This window comes from Wyeomyia smithii, chromosome 3 (assembly GCF_029784165.1).
Source record: "Wyeomyia smithii strain HCP4-BCI-WySm-NY-G18 chromosome 3, ASM2978416v1, whole genome shotgun sequence".
NCBI classification, from domain to species: domain Eukaryota; kingdom Metazoa; phylum Arthropoda; class Insecta; order Diptera; family Culicidae; genus Wyeomyia; species Wyeomyia smithii.
Genome location: NC_073696.1, coordinates 209,916,798 through 209,929,741, shown reverse-complemented (window position 1 = coordinate 209,929,741; position 12,944 = coordinate 209,916,798). Strand labels below are relative to the sequence as shown.

At 41.0% G+C, this 12,944-nt stretch overlaps 1 protein-coding gene across 2 annotated transcripts in view; it reads left to right on the top strand.

Moving 5' to 3' along the window:
* The first annotated feature begins 7,467 nt into the window (after nucleotides 1–7,467).
* Nucleotides 7,468–12,944, top strand: part of LOC129731566 (uncharacterized) — a 465,080-nt gene continuing 459,603 nt past the window's right edge. For both annotated transcript variants that reach the window (XM_055691665.1, XM_055691664.1), the window contains exon 1: nucleotides 7,468–9,461. The gene's annotated coding sequence lies outside the window, so the exon portion shown is untranslated. The remainder of the gene's footprint in view (nucleotides 9,462–12,944) is intronic.

The following is a 12,944-nucleotide window of genomic DNA, read 5'->3' as shown; positions in this document are numbered from 1 at the left end:
TCGACACTAACGGATACAATCGATCTGACTTTGTTGTCATTGTTGTTATCACTTTCTGTTTCCGATGCTTATTTACGTTCCTTGTCATTGATCAGCAGCGGACAACAGCGGCGGTGGTAGTGGTGAGCTGCAGTTCTTACCTCTTTCAGTTCGGCTTCCCTTCGATCTGAGTTGGATGGACCCCACCAGCGGTAATCCGATTCAGATATCGTTGGGTGAATACAACCCGAAACTGAAAGAGACTCGCACCGCCAGTTGGTTTGAGATGCCACCATCATCCAGCGTATGTATATATAGGGTGTGTGCACATAACGTGTGTGAATATCTGTAGCGTGTGTCCCTAATATATAAGGTGTGTGGCTCGCTATATAGCGTGTGTGTATGTTTATAGCGCGTGTGGCACCGCCAGGTTCGAGAAGCCACCATCATTCAGCGTATGTCTTTGGGCTATATAAGAGACTGTTTCTCCTCAAGCAAAGCAGAGGGAAGAATGACCGTTTGGGGGGTTAAAGTCCCTTCAAAAAAAATCAATCAATCAAACCCCATCAGTTTCATTACTAAACCGTACCGGTTACATACGGACGCTAGGCGTTAGCAGCTGAAAGGAGGAAAGACAAAAGAGTACCGGTCATCTCGTGCCAGGTTTCACCCGTAATGCTGGTGGCTGTTGGTAGTACATGGCTACTGCAAAATACTTAAATGGCTGGAATTCTGGACGGACTAACCAGTAAACAAGAGTAATCGGCAACACCTTTTGGTGCCTCGAAGTTTTGTAATAGAAGCGTTGCAACTCCCTCTACTATTTGTTTTAATGGAATATAAAATTACGGTAGTCAACGTCATGCGGTCGTGTCTTGAATACCACCCTCCTGCTATTTATTAAAATAATGCACTAGTTTAAACTAATTACTTTTTACTCAAAAAACTTGATCAGCAAAATTGTTTTATTAATTATTCTCAAATTTATCCCTTTCCGACCGAGCCCACACAATTGTGTAGGTAAAAACTGACGGATAACAAAACCCAAATCGAAGCAATTCCTATATAAAAACACTTGCTTGCTCCGGTTTTTCATTTTTCGTAGCAGCTGCGATGTTGACACTAGCGTTGTGAGCAATAAAACAATGAATAGGACGTTCAAAAACCGAGGTTTGGTTTAAGTCACCTTCTGCCTACGCGATTATACGGGCCCGGTCGGAAAGGGTTATAGTAGTATAAATTTTAAGATCATTCCACCTAAGAGTGAGAAACGAATTTTATTTTTTCCATTTTTGCACGTTAAAATTCCATTTGTTCGACAAAGTTGTGGCTCATTTCATGAGAAACAACTTTGTTGAAGACACTATACTTCTATCTGCTTATTTAACTTCTTTTATTTAACTTCTGTGGGTTTTTTTTATAATGCCCCTTGAAATTTTTTTTCAACATAACTTTTTTAAAGTGATTTTCCAAAAATTTCAAATACTTAACACTGTTCTTTACTATAATAAAACACACAATTTCTCCAAAGTAAGTTTATTTTTATCGCCTCTATTTATTTAGTTGTTGAAATTTTTTATTAAAATTTGAAATTTAAGTTTAATTTACCTACGGATATCTACACGGAGAGACAGCGAGATACGAATGCCTATATCTGGATTGAACGATGCTTTACTTCTACTTCAGTATGGAAATAATTTTGTTTGCAGATATTTGCAGATTTCGTAGATATCTGTCAGTGAATTAGTGCATTATTTCAACCGTTATGTACCCGGCAGGGTACCCGGGGACCTTTTCAGACTTTATTGCTTTCAAAAACTAGGTTATCCGCAACTCAGCCAGCTGAAACTTATGGAATGCTCCTAACTAGTGGAAATAAACCATTTCCTATCACAAGACTGTTTATAGCAGCAGCGGGGGTCGGAGGGGAAGGCTTTGATTTTTTTTACCCCATAAGTACTCGGTAGGGTACCCGAGTACCCACAAAATGAAATGAGCCTTGCTTTCTCATTTCTTGACCGATTTCCGATCTTGGCCTGTCAAAAGATTGGAAGATCTATCTACTTTTAGAATCCGAGACCGATATGAACCTGTAACCACATCTGGTTCCTGTAAATCCGGATCTTTGGGAGCATGTTCCGGTGCGACAAATCAATACAATTGTCAATGAAACCGACCAATATTGGTTTCAAAATTCATGAAATCACTCCAGGAGTTGATTTAAATTCATTTTGAGTCCATCTGATAAATTATCCGAAAGGCCATTTCGGAGCAGATTTCCGATCTTGGACATGGTCCTAAAGATCCGGATTAGCATTGGCTAAAATCTGCAAAAGTATCGATACTTGAGTATCGATAATTTTTTTCTGGTCGTATCAATACCAGGCTGATATTGAACGCGGAGCAGCGATATCAGCTGTATCGATATTCTACATGCTACTTAAAACAGGTCTATGAAAAGCGGCAATTTTTTTTATCTTCATTACGGTCAGTCAGAGATGGCAGATGTTTTTGAAAAAGTTTGCAACTGCTCGAAAAACTGACAAAATTTGCTTGAAATTTGAAAAAAAATCTGGCCGTGATTTGAAAAAAAAATGCGTTTGTGTAGGCAAAAGTCTGCAGAAATCTGCAAGAATTTTGAAAAAGTCTGCCCAAGTATGAAGAAACTCTGACAAAAACACAGAAATTATGGAAAAACTGCAATTATTTGCGAATCAAAAATCTGAGTTTTGTAGGCAAATCTGCACATTTGGTATCCCTGCGATCAAGAGACCTAATGGGACCACGGTGGGTATTATATGTCACTTACAAATCAGTGCAATAGCATAAGCGCGTCTGCGGCCTGATTTGAAATTTCGAGCAGCACAAAAGCTCTGGCGTTTTATTTTTTATTGTCTGCCTTTCTGCAAAAAAAAAATATTATGAGTGTGACGGCCCACCCCTCTCGAGAATATCCCGGATGGTTCCGTCACGGATCACAGGGCTGGGATACATCCCGGTCATCTTGGAAGCAACCCAGCCTTCGACTGAGGCCCAACGAGAACATATTTGATATAAACTAGAACACAGCCTTCTGCTGTGTGTTGTTCTAGTCAGGCAAAACATTTGGACTCCTTGAAGCAGAACCGCAACGGTTGCGTCAAAAGGTCATTCGGGAAAACTCCTTGATAAAGAACCTCCAACGATTCTATCAACAAGCTATGTAATCATTAACTCAGCACACCGCAGGCGCCAAGCCACCGAGTCATTGCATAACTCGGTGGTAAACAAACGAAACTCGACAAACGATAGCGTCGTCCAGCGTCGCTCATGCTATCGCGTGGTTTTGAGCGCTCGGGTTAGCGCGCGTGTTACAGAGCGCAAGTTTGCCACGCTCAATGAAAATAACTAACGCTCTAGAAATTAAGTTCGAAAAATGAAATGGGCCGAGAGAAAGCTCAGGCCAGAAAAGTATAGCTAGAAAAACGGTAGCTTAGAGACCAGAGGGGAAAACCTCTCACTCTGAGTTACCTATAGGGTAATATATTAGCAAGCTGGAGACAAAATAAAGTTAATCTTTTATCTAAAAGTGATTCCGTGTGGTCCTTCTGACCACACGTACGGGAATCTTGTACGTGTTTTTCGTCGGATATCACAAGATCCCGGTAGGGGGTCCGCAGCGCCCTCTACACAAGACCCTGCAGTCTTGAGGAGATGACTTATTGAAGTAAGAAGATACAGTTTAACAATGTTAAGAAATTTTTAAATAGGGAACAAGAAACATTTTGCAGTGCTTCAAAACGGTACAAGACATCGACCTAATTTAAGTTAAGCTTCCGTTTTATGTTTAGAGTTATCCGTTTTACAAACAAATCACAATTTCTGGTAAATATGTTGCATTTTTGTCTTTAAACTGATCACACTCATATTCAAACATAGCAAAAAGATTTTAGAACGGTTTTCTTAGTTATCTTTTCAACTCAATTTAGTCATATTTTACGCGTTTTCATGAAAACTTGAGACGAAACCCCCGCATAATTTTTGGAATACTAAGCCATTCACCACAAAATGCTTGTCAGGTGAGAGACACGGCAATTCCGGTTTTGCTCTGCTTAGACAGTATCCAGCTTTTTACGCTTTTTAAGCCACGACCGCAAGGTTGAAGTAGAATACTTTTACACAGCTCTACTTACGGCTGTACATTAACGTACGACCGGGCGAATTGGTTCGCGCCGCTTTTCGCGTTTAGCCTGGCAGAGGCCTAATGCGCATGGGCAACACAATAGAAAGGTGTTTTCACATTGAAAATTAGACACGGCTTTACTGGAGTAAGTGTTGGCAAATGCATCTACCGCTAATACCGCCGCTATCGTATGAAAGTGCGTCGTTTCATGTGGGGAATAATATCAACAACGGAAAATGACGCGAAAAAGCGGCACAGCGAAACAGTTCGGGTGTGCTTAGGCCTCTGTCATGGTGAACGCGAACACGAGCGATGGGGCGAGAAACTTGCCGTAGGTAAATAAACGGCTATCTTTACGGCTGTTCATTTACCTACGGCAAGTTTCTTGCCCCATCGCTCGCGTTCGCGTTCACCATGGCAGAGGCCTAAGCACACCCGAACTGTTTCGCTGTGCCGCTTCCATTAACTTCCTTCTAACATCGGCCTCATGGTAGTACAGACTGCACCTACCGCTGAGGCTGTTACCATACTGCTACTGGTACCCAAAGCTATTAACTCTTCAAAATAAGTGTTTTATTTGTCCTCAAAAGAACAATTGTTCAATTCCATATCGGATATAATGCAATCGCATCTCTGTAATATTACCGACAGTAATATTCTTCTGAACAAAATGATCCAACTTTTCCATTAGAGGACGTGCCGGCTGATGTACGGCAAAAATCTCGCCCGATCGCTCGCGTTGGCGTTCAGCCTGGCAGAGGCCTGAGACGTGGTGACCAACCACAGGGTAAGTGATTTGTTTAATATGAAGGCACTGCAGAGAAGAGGCTTTGCTCAGAAGTTACTGCTGAGTGCTGATATCTACTGCTACTGCTGTCAACGTTGTGGAGGTCTATCCAGCTCACCTTCCGACTAATGAATGTAGTTAGTTTTCCAGAAACACCCTTCTATAGCCAAAGGGTGCTACGAAATAGGCCACGCCTTTCTTTTCAGTTGTACCATTTTCTAATGTTCTTTGGACGAATTATTCCACAATTCGCATTTGATTTTTGTATCCAGCGAATAAACACCGATGGTGCTCTCACACACGCAACGATTTTGCCCCTTACCGTATTGCGTCTAGTAACATCAAGCTATTTCGTTTGCTGGCGTTGTCAAAAATTTTTAACTTTCAATGACTTGTTTATTTGCCTCGAAAAAGGCATTTTGATGTTTAAAATTGGATTTCCTGATGGCAATCTTCATGCTGCCCCAACACGGGGGGAATAATGGCAGTCTGACGACACCCGCTGAGAAGAACCGCGCTGCTCCTGAGACGTGGTGACCAACCACAGGGCTAGTGCTGCTGCTAAGGAAGGACGACTGCTGTTGTCGCTGTCTAGAACTATTATGAGCGGCTTCGGTTGAAACAGACTCTTATATAGGCCAAATAGCATGTTTTCAATTGCAAGGTATATGATCCTGTCGACCGTGCTTGGGAGGCAATCACAGAACGACCAATCAGAGGTCGAATTTTTCGTATTGACAAGGCTTGACCATTTTCAATAATACAATAGTGTGAATAATAAAATTACAATTATCTTCTTGTGGGACGAATCTTAGAAAATTTTCCAATCTATTGCTATAGATAGAAGTATTCTACTTCAAAAATTGTACAAAATCACTATCGAATGTTATATTGACAAAAAAAAATTGATTTTTAGCGGCATTCTGTAGAAAACTTCACAAAAGACCATTCTAATAGGCCAGCGGTTCTCAACTTTTTTTTGTTCGCGGCGATATTTTCAAAATAAATCGTACCCCCTGGCTTGGAATGTTCTCGCTGAGTGGGAGAGAGTAGTGGTAGATCATGTTGTCGTAGTCTAATTCAGGTTTCAAAGTGAACTATGGTTTGTTTGATTGCTACATTCATGTTTTAAGAACAAGTTTAAACAACAAGTGAAGTATTAGAAAGAAAAATTGCTTTGTCCGCCATTACTGATTTTTCTTTCGCGTGCCCCCAAAAGGCTTTCGCGTACCCCTAGGGGTACGCGTACCCCAGGTTGAGATGGAGGTTGTAATAGGCAAATAGAAATATGGTATCTTTGACAAAGTTTTTTCTTATTAAACGTGCCACGCCATGTGACGTGATAGATTTTTATGTCATAGTTTTATGGAATTTAGGAAACAATTTTTAAAAAGTATGAAATTATAGCTATTGAGCCATTCCTGTGGTTTTTGGTGCCCCTAGTAAACGCAGGAGTGCATCAAAAGACTGCAGAGTAATTGCTTGCCGGGTTCGTCGTTTTTTAAACTCATTTAAGTCTCTGAGAAATTTATTCTTGCTAGGGGCACCAAATATCACAGGAATGGTTAAAAAACTATAATTTACACTTATTAAAAATTGTTTCCCAAGTTCCATAAAAACTATCACATACAAATCTATCATTTCTATCATAAGGAGTTATGCTATAATTTCGTGCACCGTGTAGCAGCACCTTTAGTACGACCAAAAATAACCCTATGTTCTGAACTGAGAGTTTTGCATTACGAATTTTACAAGAAAACAGTGGAAGCCCTATTTCTTGATTCATGAAGGACAATAGAAAAGTTAATATCCTCATTGAACAAAAAACAAAATTCAAGCGTGTTCATATAAAAATTATGCATCCTTATGTGAGAATCATCTGATCTGTGGAAAAATGTGGCTTTCGATTATTACTCAACATTACATTGAAATATTTCAGCGCTACGATAAAATGTTATGCTTATGTATCTGAATAAAACAAACTTTCCCAAAAAGCAATAGCATGTGAGCATCCCTTGGTGGTCATTTCCCGGCGATATATTTTCACAGATGGGCTAGCAATGCAGCTTGTAGCCCTAGGGCGAGGAGCTAGGTATGTTGCGAAAGCTCTCACCCGATGCATCTTGCTAGTGGAGCATTTTTCCGAAAACGAGTTCAACCAAGAGAGTGAGTGCGACTGCCCACATTAGCGAACCTATACATTAGAGAAATGACAAGACACTCACCGTTAAGGCAACTGTCAACATCAAAACGGGCGAGCTGTATAATTTTGCATTGCCGTTATCCGTTTTGATGTTGACAGTTGCCTTAACGGTGAGTGTCTTGTCATTTCTCTAATGTATAGGTTCGCTAGCCCACATAGTGGCGGACTTGTGAAACGCGAACGCAAGAGAGGAGTGCGAGAGAGGTGAGCTCCAGCCTGTTTTGTATGTAGCTGCAAACAGAAATGCTGGGCGACGGAGACGCGCGGTGGAACGGCATCATGCTGGCTGTTGTCGCCTCGTAGTGTTTCAGTTGGAGCTCGGAATTAAAGCTCCCCAATAACTGTATCGTTAGTATTGTGGAGTACGCGACATCGTTCGGTCGAGTTTTGCAACCAGTGCTCGCGGGATTGTACGCTAATCGTGCGCGTGGCGTTTTTTCTTCTTCTCCGCTTACCTCATAATCTCATCTCCCTTCAACCGGTGTTTGCATCGTAACCAGGGGTAGGAGAAGGAAAGGGTGTCTTGCACAATAGCTGCAAATTTATCGTTGTCCACGGCTGCGGTTGCAGGCGGAATGGAGTGTTGTTTGTTCGGTGTTTGCGAGTTGTGTTCGTGAATGGTAAAGTCACTAGAACGGAGCTAACTGGGGCGACGCTTATTGTGTGTCCCTTGGTTTGGCCCTCGCATTCCCTGTCTTGAAAGAATTCCTGAAAATCAAATGAAGAAAAATGTTTTGATCCACTGCTTGCTTAGTACGGAATAAGAAGTTGGTTGTTCATGTTTTACTGTTATAAAGAGTCTAGAGTGTCTTGCTGATCGAATTGTCCCGTGCAGACAGTCTATATTCTAGCGGAGTAAAGTTGATGTGAGAGGAAGCTGTGTCGTGTTCTGACAAAACCAGTAAAGTTTAGAGAAAAAATCTGCCAAATTCATCAAAATACGCTCGTATTTGTCACTCGCCGGTTTTATGTGGGGGCGGCCTGATAGGCTCGTGCGGGTGCAGTGTGTCAGTGGTACGGTGAGGGAGGACAGACAGACAAACGAAGAAAACAGAAAAATATGTTGCGAGTATAGAGCAAGTGAGTACTAAGACAGATTGAGAATAAGTAAAGCTGGTTGCGCGAGAGATTCTCCGCCATCGGAGAATAACGGTGGGAGCCAAATATTCGCATGAATGAGAATTGAGACGGAGCTACGGTTCCCACGTTGGGGTCTAGTTGATGAGAGTGTGGAATGTAAGCTGTTTTGTAAAACGGATAAGTCGCACTACACAAAAACTCGAAATCAAGGCCCGCGAAAGCTAGCCAAAGTTTTCGGTATTCGGTATTTCGACTTGCAGTGAGTATAGTAAGCAGTGCCCGGTCATAAACAACAACGGTGAGCTGAACAGCAGAAAAAAAACTAAAAACAGACCCATCGATAACTTTATCACACTTATGCAAATTAGTTCGGGTCGGTCAAAACGGGAAACACCACTAAATTGGGCCTCAAATTCCAACCCGTTTGAACATATGTTTCAGTGATCGCAGTGCCGGTGTGGGAGCCCGCAGCTCTCGCAAGCAGTCGCCCCGTTGTTGGCTCTCGATCGTTCTCTGCATCCACTTTTATTGTTTTTGTTTTGCTTTCGTTTGCTCCCGTGCGTCGTCGGTCCGGTCGTCATAACTCGGTGGAAGTGAAGTTGGGTTAGGGTTGGAGTTGCGATTGAAACCGTGTTTAATACATGCTTTAGCCGTACTGCAGCACCTCTTACGAAACCACGCCGTAAGTCGCGCCAGCGAATAAAGAAGCAGAAATGTGCAGTGTAAGCAAATAGTCAAGAAGGTGGTTTGAATCAAAACAAAAGCCTATGAACGAAACTGGCGTGAAAAAGCGGAAAATGTGCCGAAAGGCGATAAAAAGCAGATCATGCAGCGAAGGCGTATAAACAAACGCCAATTGAGGAAGGATTGCGAAAATAAACAACGGAAAGCAAAACAAAACAATACATAAGCCAAGCAAATAGTGATGCTTTTCCGACTGTAAGCGCCGAGAAGACGTACTTCGTATCCGCACGAGGAAAATCGATCTCGATCGTACGGCCAAAGCTGTGGTGTATTTGTGCGAAAGGTGCTGTTCTTCACGTAAATCGGGGTAGGGAGTATGCGCGCGCGGTGTAAGAAGATGCGGTGGCCTTCGTAGCGACTCGATTGTATGGCAAAAGGAGATAAGTTTCAACCAGTCTACCAGGCCAGCCAGCCAGTCAGCCGAAATTGGATTAATTTTCAACTGTACGGTTTTCTCGGTTCCCTCGACTGGAGCGCACTACTATTATTGCCAGTGAATGCCACAGGTAAGATATGCGCTGCTCATCACGTGGAGTTTTTACTTGTGGTCTGAGGGTTTTTTTCTCTCTCTCTCTCTCTTATTGGCATTGAGCTTCAATCGTGTAAGAGGTTAGAGTATGTTCGGAGCCAAAGTCAGCTCAATACTTTGACCATTGGTTGGTTTTGCAATGCGGTCCGGTGGAGTTCAGTACATAGAATTAGCCTTTAATATTTATGCGATTTTGATTTCATGCGGAGCGGAGACCTTGGAATGATTTTACACGAAAAGAAATTGGCTTTGTTTACACGAATATAAAGCTATAATGTAAAGATAGCGAGTAGGATTATGGAACGTTTAGTTTGGTAACATTATCGGGTTTGATTGAGCTGTCATTGTGTCGATGATTGATGATGTGTAAATGGTTAACAGTGTCACTCAGCTATCTGTTCAATTAACGTCGGATTCGATTCTCGATCAATATTGATGAAAGCGCTATAAATAAAACCAGCTGACCCCGCAGACACTAGTCTGCTTATAAATGTTGATGATTTATTGATGACTTAATTATTGATTTTGCTTAATCCCTTGCTGCAATTGTAAGATTTCAACCTCCAATACTGAGTAATCTGAACGAATAAGTTTTTATATGAAGTGTTTTCCATTACTTTACGAACTAATTTCATTTTTGTCATATAAACTTAAAATGTTTTCCATGAATTATTGTTTGTACGCAACAACTTTTTAAATCCACCAGGTCTAGCACACTTGTGACTAGCATTTGGTCTGTATTAAATGAGCTCATTAAACCTACATTTAATTTACTAGAAAAGAGAAATTCAACGTGGATTTGATTTTGTGTTACCGAGCCTTGCTCCTTCGCCAAATGTCGCCTATTATATTTCCCGTGAGAAGTTTCGTTGTGCGTGTTTCGGGGCAGTTTTATTGTAAGGGAGATTATTTTTGTTGAGTGAAAATCATCGAACTATTTTGTAGAATAGCTGAGTAGTCTAAGGAGCCTAAAAATAAACCCATGCGTAAGTTGTTTTTAGACATCAAATGGCCTGACTCTACTAAGATTCGAACCCACTACCACCCGCAGTAGGGTGGCATACTGTGGAAAGTGTAATAAAAATGTGCACATATTGAATGCAAATGCATATTAACGATAAAATGCATGATAACGAAATTTTAACGCCAATGTCTTAATCAAGAGATGATGGGTAACTTGTTCACGTATCTTTTCGATAGTGAATTAAGGAATAGTTATATAAAAATCAATCATTTTTGGTTTAGCTCCGTAGCATTCAACAAATCGCCAGCTCGCTCCTACAGCTGGGAATAGGATGGTATGTACTAAGGGGCCATCCACATACCACGTGGACAGATTTTTAACGATTTGAACCCCCCCCTCCCCCTCCGTGGACAACTGCCCATATAAATTCTAAGAAAATTGTATGGACCGTGGACATTAGCCAAAAAAAGCTGTCCACGTGGTATGTGGATGGCCCCTAAGTGTACAAAGTGCCGCACAGTGCGTTGAATGTAGGGTAAGACGGGACAAAAATCAAAACTACACGATTTTGTCGATAAAACATGTTGATGTAACAAGGAATGTCATTCGTTACCTTCAGAGCTACTAAATGCATAAAGGTCTTATGTGATACACTAAACCACAAAACTATCCCAAACGCTAACGCACTCATCCTATACCAGAAACCGTTGATCTCTTTGTAAAAGTTGTAAATTGTAACGAAAACTGCGGTTTATATGTTTTACTTACTTTAACTTACTTTAATTGCTTTAATTGCAAAAGTGACTTATGCGCAATTATAACGAAAAAAAAAGATATTTTTGGTATTTATTTACGTATTATTTTTATTATTTTCTATGTATGTATTACCAGAGTAACAAACAATTTAAAATTCTTCATGATGCATATTATATTATCAAGTCAAGTTTTGGGTCATCTTCAGACGAATTGCAATAGTTGTTTGAAACGGTAGCAGCAAATACTAATCCTTTTGGGGAGTTATTTTCAACGAGCTCTGCAACTCGCCCTTTTTTAATTCTGGTTGAACAGCTTTCAAAAAGTTTCTGAGGACGCCCACGAGAAGAAATGTAAATGTATTCATAATTATTATTCTCGCCGAATCCAGGAAGAGCAAGCGGTGACTCCAACCAAATTTCATGCTTTTTCATAAAATACTTTTTTATTCTATTGCATTTCTCCCATTCCGAATTTCGGACCCCAATTTCGGGCGATATACAGCAGAAAACTTGTGCAAATCTTCATAAACTGTGTCTTCTGGTAGAGACAATATCGAAATACACATGATGTGTTTTTTGCTTGCATTGCAGTTAAACCACTTTTCAAATATCTGTCGCTTCACGAGCGATCGGCATTGACATACATGAAAAATCTCTCTGAGTTGCAGGAAGTTGCAGCTAATTTTTATATATTTTGTAGATATTACGAAAGTTTGAGTTCGCGCTTTTTTAAGGATTAATACCTTCACCAACGCATCATACCGATTAATCATACACGTAATCGAAACCAAGTCTCTCTATCAATGAAATAAATTGCACTAACCTTGATTGTTATTTTCCATTTTGTGTTATTGGAATATACGAAGAAATTAGGTTTTACCAACGTTTTTAAAACGCGCGACAATTTAGCACGAAATGTTAAACTAATGATTGCTCTGGACGCTGACGCTTGCTATGCTTGTATTAGTATTTGTGATGCTTCCCAAAGCTCACCAATACTTGTTCACAACCCAGGAGATATCCGTGAACTTTTTTGGGTACTTGGTGCATCCAAATAAAAAAGAAAGAAAAAAGATTTTTGTCTATGGCTCAACGCACTGTGTGCCGTTTTGAATGCACGCATTGGACTAACTTTCATTGAACAGATCTTCAACACAAATGTCTCAATCAATAGGTGAAGTTTGCCCCAAAACTTTTGGTATAAAAATTGGTATATCTTTCAATTGCAAAAAGCAAAGCCTTGGTGCTACATTCCGATTCGGAACCCAAACTTCTGTTTATTTCTCACAGACTTCGCGGTCAACCGTTTGGTGTACAGGACAATTGCGGGGCTAGTCCTACGATCCCACTGACACTAGCAGTCTTTTCTGAGCCGAGACTCGAATCTACGATGGCTGGCTAGTTAGGCCGGCATCGTACCTCGAGACTAGTTGAAACAAACTCGCTTTCTGTTCCTGGCTCCGCCTTTTTTCAAGTTATGTCATTTTCCCAGTTTCGCAAGACGCGAAGAGATTTCATTCCGTACGTAATACGACTGTACGAAACATGAGTCTCATTTCGTGTTGGTAAACAGTTTGGAGCTGGACTGATGAAGCTTTCAAGTATGCAACGAAATAACACGTGGCATCGTGTTGCAGCTTGGAATCAAATTCCAACTCTCGTGTCGGTTGGAAGCAGATAGCCAATCAGTCACGCAATAAATTACTACGCTATTGCGTGTTGATTTTTGCAGCTGTGCGGC